This window comes from Osmerus eperlanus, chromosome 11 (genome assembly GCF_963692335.1).
Source record: "Osmerus eperlanus chromosome 11, fOsmEpe2.1, whole genome shotgun sequence".
Taxonomy (NCBI): domain Eukaryota; kingdom Metazoa; phylum Chordata; class Actinopteri; order Osmeriformes; family Osmeridae; genus Osmerus; species Osmerus eperlanus.
Genome location: NC_085028.1, coordinates 477201 through 482200, shown reverse-complemented (window position 1 = coordinate 482200; position 5000 = coordinate 477201). Strand labels below are relative to the sequence as shown.

Here is a 5000-nt window from a genome sequence, read left to right as displayed (position 1 = left end):
AGAAGTGGGATTCGAACCCACGCCTCCAGAAGAGACTGGGACCTGAACGCAGCGCCTTAGACCGCTCGGCCATCCTGACTCCTTGAGCAGATTAGGCCCAAACCTTGCAGAGCACGTCCTCAAAAGGCAAACGCGTCCACTGCCTTAATGGTGCGGCCATGAATGCGCAAGTATTTCAAGTGTGGTTAGGGTTCCACTCCTTGTCGGTGTCTCTGTCTGTGAGGGTTCAGGGCCCCAAAACGAGAAATGTGTCAACCTCAGCGCAACCGAAGACAGCCCCTGACGTTTGCGAACGACTAAGAAACTCGATCTCATCCGCTCAGATCAAAAAGGCCGCCCGTAGTCGGCAGGATTCGAACCTGCGCAGGGAGACCCCAATGGATTTCTAGTCTATCGCCTTAACCACTCGGCCACGACTACACCGGTCTCTGCATTGTCACGCCAAGGTGTTCCCCACCGTAGACACAACCGACAGCCGCCAGGCCAAATCACAGCACCACATGACAAAAGAACATTGAAAACTTGACGCTACGCTGGCTTGAGAGGGGCCACATCAAAGCATCACATGGCAAAAAGAAAATTGGAACCCCGACGCTACGTTGGCTTGAGAGGGGCCACATCAAAGCACCACATGACAAAAAGCACATCACGGCGGCTTTGTGCAGGATGTCCCTCGTCGCGACTGCATCTTGCCGCAACGTTTTCACGTCACCTTTTGCCATTTCTTCAGCTCGCTCGGAATCTCGACGCTACGCTGACTTGACAATGGCAACCCAAAAATTGCGCCGCCACGCTTGAATGCAATGGATCAAATACACCCCGTTAACCCACAGCGAGACCCTTGGGATGTCAGAAGTGGGATTCGAACCCACGCCTCCAGAAGAGACTGGGACCTGAACGCAGCGCCTTAGACCGCTCGGCCATCCTGACTCCTTGAGCAGATTAGGCCCAAACCTTGCAGAGCACGTCCTCAAAAGGCAAACGCGTCCACTGCCTTAATTGTGCGGCCATGAATGCGCAAGTATTTCAAGTGTGGTTAGGGTTCCACTCCTTGTCGGTGTCTCTGTCTGTGAGGGTTCAGGGCCCCAAAACAAGAAATGTGTCAACCTCAGCGCAACCGAAGACAGCCCCTGACGTTTGCGAACGACTAAGAAACTCGATCTCATCCGCTCAGATCAAAAAGGCCGCCCGTAGTCGGCAGTGTGGTTAGGGTTCCTCTCCTTGTCGGTGTCTCTGTCTGTGAGGGTTCAGGGACCCAAACGAGAAATGTGTCAACCTCAGCGCAACCGAAGACAGCCCCTGACGTTTGCGAACGACTAAGAAACTCGATCTCATCCGCTCAGATCAAAACGGCCGCCCGTAGTCGGCAGGATTCGAACCTGCGCAGGGAGACCCCAATGGATTTCTAGTCCATCGCCTTAACCACTCGGCCACGACTACACCGGTCTCTGCGTTGTCACGCCAAGGTGTTCCCCACCGTAGACACAACCGACAGCCGCCAGGCCAAATCACAGCACCACATGACAAAAGAACATTGAAAACTCGACGCTACGCTGGCTTGAGAGGGGCCACATCAAAGCATCACATGGCAAAAAGAAAATTGGAACCCCGACGCTACGCTGGCTTGAGAGGGGCCACATCAAAGCACCACATGACAAAAAGCACATCACGGCGGCTTTGTGCAGGATGTCCCTCGTCGCGACTGCATCTGGCCGCTCGGCAGTCTGCAACGTTTTCACCTCACCTTTTGCCATTTCTTCAGCTCGCTCGGAATCTCGACGCTACGCTGACTTGACAATGGCAACCCAAAAATTGCGCCGCCACGCTTGAATGCAATGGATCAAATACACCCCGTTAACCCACAGCGAGACCCTTGGGATGTCAGAAGTGGGATTCGAACCCACGCCTCCAGAAGAGACTGGGACCTGAACGCAGCGCCTTAGACCGCTCGGCCATCCTGACTCCTTGAACATTAGGCCCAAACCTTGCAGAGCACGTCCTCAAAAGGCAAACGCGTCCACTGCCTTAATTGTGCGGCCATGAATGCGCAAGTATTTCAAGTGTGGTTAGGGTTCCACTCCTTGTCGGTGTCTCTGTCTGTGAGGGTTCAGGGCCCCAAAACAAGAAATGTGTCAACCTCAGCGCAACCGAAGACAGCCCCTGACGTTTGCGAACGACTAAGAAACTCGATCTCATCCGCTCAGATCAAAAAGGCCGCCCGTAGTCGGCAGTGTGGTTAGGGTTCCTCTCCTTGTCGGTGTCTCTGTCTGTGAGGGTTCAGGGACCCAAACGAGAAATGTGTCAACCTCAGCGCAACCGAAGACAGCCCCTGACGTTTGCGAACGACTAAGAAACTCGATCTCATCCGCTCAGATCAAAAAGGCCGCCCGTAGTCGGCAGGATTCGAACCTGCGCAGGGAGACCCCAAAGGATTTCTAGTCCATCGCCTTAACCACTCGGCCACGACTACACCGGTCTCCGCGTTGTCACGCCAAGGTGTTCCCCACCGTAGACACAACCGACAGCCGCCAGGCCAAATCACAGCACCACATGACAAAAGAACATTGAAAACTCGACGCTACGCTGGCTTGAGAGGGGCCACATCAAAGCATCACATGGCAAAAAGAAAATTGGAACCCCGACGCTACGCTGGCTTGAGAGGGGCCACATCAAAGCACCACATGACAAAAAGCACATCACGGCGGCTTTGTGCAGGATGTCCCTCGTCGCGACTCCATCTGGCCGCTCAGCAGTCTGCAACGTTTTCACCTCACCTTTTGCCATTTCTTCAGCTCGCTCGGAATCTCGACGCTACGCTGACTTGACAATGGCAACCCAAAAATTGCGCCGCCACGCTTGAATGCAAAGGATCAAATACGCCCCGTGAACCCACAGCAAGACCCTTGGGATGTCAGAAGTGGGATTCGAACCCACGCCTCCAGAAGAGACTGCGACCTGAACGCAGCGCCTTAGACCGCTCGGCCACCCTGACTCCTTGAGCAGATTAGGCCCAAACCTTGCAGAGCACGTCCTCAAAAGTCAAACGCGTCCACTGCCTTAATGGTGCGGCCATGAATGCGCAAGTATTTCAAGTGTGGTTAGGGTTCCACTCCTTGTCGGTGTCTCTGTCTGTGAGGGTTCAGGGCCCCAAAACGAGAAATGTGTCAACCTCAGCGCAACCGAAGACAGCCCCTGACGTTTGCGAACGACTAAGAAACTCGATCTCATCCGCTCAGATCAAAAAGGCCGCCCGTAGTCGGCAGGATTGGAACCTGCGCGGGGAGACCCCAAAGGATTTCTAGTCCATCGCCTTAACCACTCGGCCACGACTACACAGGTCTCTGCATTGTAACGCCAAGGTGTTTCCCACCGTAGACACAACCGACAGCCGCCAGGCCACATCACAGCACCACATGACAAAAAGAACATTGAAAACTCGACGCTACTCTGGCTTGAGAGGGGCCACATCAAAGCATCACATGACAAAAAGAAAATTGGAACCCCGACGCTACGCTGGCTTGAGAGGGGCCACATCAAAGCACCACATGACAAAAAGCACATCACGGCGGCTTTGTGCAGGATGTCCCTCGTCGCGACTCCATCTGGCCGCTCGGCAGTCTGCAACGTTTTCACCTCACCTTTTGCCATTTCTTCAGCTCGCTCGGAATCTCGACGCTACGCTGACTTGACAATGGCAACCCAAAAATTGCGCCGCCACGCTTGAATGCAAAGGATCAAATACGCCCCGTGAACCCACAGCGAGACCCTTGGGATGTCAGAAGTGGGATTCGAACCCACGCCTCCAGAAGAGACTGCGACCTGGACACAGCGCCTTAGACCGCTCGGCCATCCTGACTCCTTGAGCAGATTAGGCTCAAACCTTGCAGAGCACGTCCTCAAAAGGCAAACGCGTCCACTGCCTTAATGGTGCGGCCATGAATGCGCAAGTATTTCAAGTGTGGTTAGGGTTCCACTCCTTGTCGGTGTCTCTGTCTGTGAGGGTTCAGGGCCCCAAAACGAGAAATGTGTCAACCTCAGCGCAACCGAAGACAGCCCCTGACGTTTGCGAACGACTAAGAAACTCGATCTCATCCGCTCAGATCAAAAAGGCCGCCCGTAGTCGGCAGGATTGGAACCTGCGCGGGGAGACCCCAAACGATTTCTAGTCCATCGCCTTAACCACTCGGCCACGACTACACAGGTCTCTGCGTTGTAACGCCAAGGTGTTTCCCACCGTAGACACAACCGACAGCCGCCAGGCCACATCACAGCACCACATGACAAAAAGAACATTGAAAACTCGACGCTACGCTGGCTTGAGAGGGGCCACATCAAAGCATCACATGACAAAAAGAAAATTGGAACCCCGACGCTACGCTGGCTTGAGAGGGGCCACATCACAGCACCACATGACAAAAAGCACATCACGGCGGCTTTGTGCAGGATGTCCCTCGTCGCGACTCCATCTGTCCGCTCGGCAGTCTGCAACGTTTTCACCTCACCTTTTGCCATTTCTTCAGCTCGCTCGGAATCTCGACGCTACGCTGACTTGACAATGGCAACCCAAAAATTGCACCGCCACGCTTGAATGCAATGGATCAAATACACCCCGTTAACCCACAGCGAGACCCTTGGGATGTCAGAAGTGGGATTCGAACACACGCCTCCAGAAAAGACTGCGACCTGAACGCAGCGCCTCAGACCGCTCGGCCATCCTGACTCCTTGAGCAGATTAGGCCCAAACCTTGCAGAGCACGTCCTCAAAAGGCAAACGCGTCCACTGCCTTAATGGTGCGGCCATGAATGCGCAAGTATTTCAAGTGTGGTTAGGGTTCCACTCCTTGTCGGTGTCTCTGTCTGTGAGGGTTCAGGGCCCCAAAACGAGAAATGTGTCAACCTCAGCGCAACCGAAGACAGCCCCTGACGTTTGCGAACGACTAAGAAACTCGATCTCATCCGCTCAGATCAAAAAGGCCGCCCGTAGTCGGCAGGATTCGAAC

The 5000-nt window shown here is 54.3% G+C and overlaps 11 non-coding genes across 11 annotated transcripts in view; all 11 read right to left on the bottom strand.

The window, feature by feature from the left end:
* trnal-cag (transfer RNA leucine (anticodon CAG)) overlaps positions 1-79 on the bottom strand; it is an 83-nt gene extending 4 nt beyond the window's left edge. Inside the window, exon 1 of the tRNA in view lies at positions 1-79. This exon is cut by the window's left edge and continues 4 nt beyond it. This is a non-coding gene — a tRNA (tRNA-Leu).
* Positions 80-338: 259 nt separating this feature from the next.
* trnas-aga (transfer RNA serine (anticodon AGA)) lies at positions 339-420 on the bottom strand. Its single transcript has one exon. It is a non-coding gene; the product is annotated as a tRNA-Ser (tRNA).
* A 427-nt stretch (positions 421-847) lies between these two features.
* trnal-cag (transfer RNA leucine (anticodon CAG)) lies at positions 848-930 on the bottom strand. Its single transcript has one exon. It is a non-coding gene; the product is annotated as a tRNA-Leu (tRNA).
* Positions 931-1358: 428 nt separating this feature from the next.
* On the bottom strand, positions 1359-1440 carry trnas-aga (transfer RNA serine (anticodon AGA)). Its single transcript has one exon. It is a non-coding gene; the product is annotated as a tRNA-Ser (tRNA).
* A 439-nt stretch (positions 1441-1879) lies between these two features.
* trnal-cag (transfer RNA leucine (anticodon CAG)) lies at positions 1880-1962 on the bottom strand. The gene has a single exon. It is a non-coding gene; the product is annotated as a tRNA-Leu (tRNA).
* Positions 1963-2388: 426 nt separating this feature from the next.
* Positions 2389-2470, bottom strand: trnas-aga (transfer RNA serine (anticodon AGA)). The gene has a single exon. It is a non-coding gene; the product is annotated as a tRNA-Ser (tRNA).
* A 439-nt stretch (positions 2471-2909) lies between these two features.
* On the bottom strand, positions 2910-2992 carry trnal-cag (transfer RNA leucine (anticodon CAG)). The gene has a single exon. It is a non-coding gene; the product is annotated as a tRNA-Leu (tRNA).
* A 259-nt stretch (positions 2993-3251) lies between these two features.
* trnas-aga (transfer RNA serine (anticodon AGA)) lies at positions 3252-3333 on the bottom strand. The gene has a single exon. It is a non-coding gene; the product is annotated as a tRNA-Ser (tRNA).
* Positions 3334-3773: 440 nt separating this feature from the next.
* On the bottom strand, positions 3774-3856 carry trnal-cag (transfer RNA leucine (anticodon CAG)). The gene has a single exon. It is a non-coding gene; the product is annotated as a tRNA-Leu (tRNA).
* Positions 3857-4115: 259 nt separating this feature from the next.
* trnas-aga (transfer RNA serine (anticodon AGA)) lies at positions 4116-4197 on the bottom strand. Its single transcript has one exon. It is a non-coding gene; the product is annotated as a tRNA-Ser (tRNA).
* Positions 4198-4979: 782 nt separating this feature from the next.
* The window catches only part of trnas-aga (transfer RNA serine (anticodon AGA)), an 82-nt gene continuing 61 nt past the window's right edge, over positions 4980-5000 (bottom strand). Inside the window, exon 1 of the tRNA in view lies at positions 4980-5000. This exon is cut by the window's right edge and continues 61 nt beyond it. This is a non-coding gene — a tRNA (tRNA-Ser).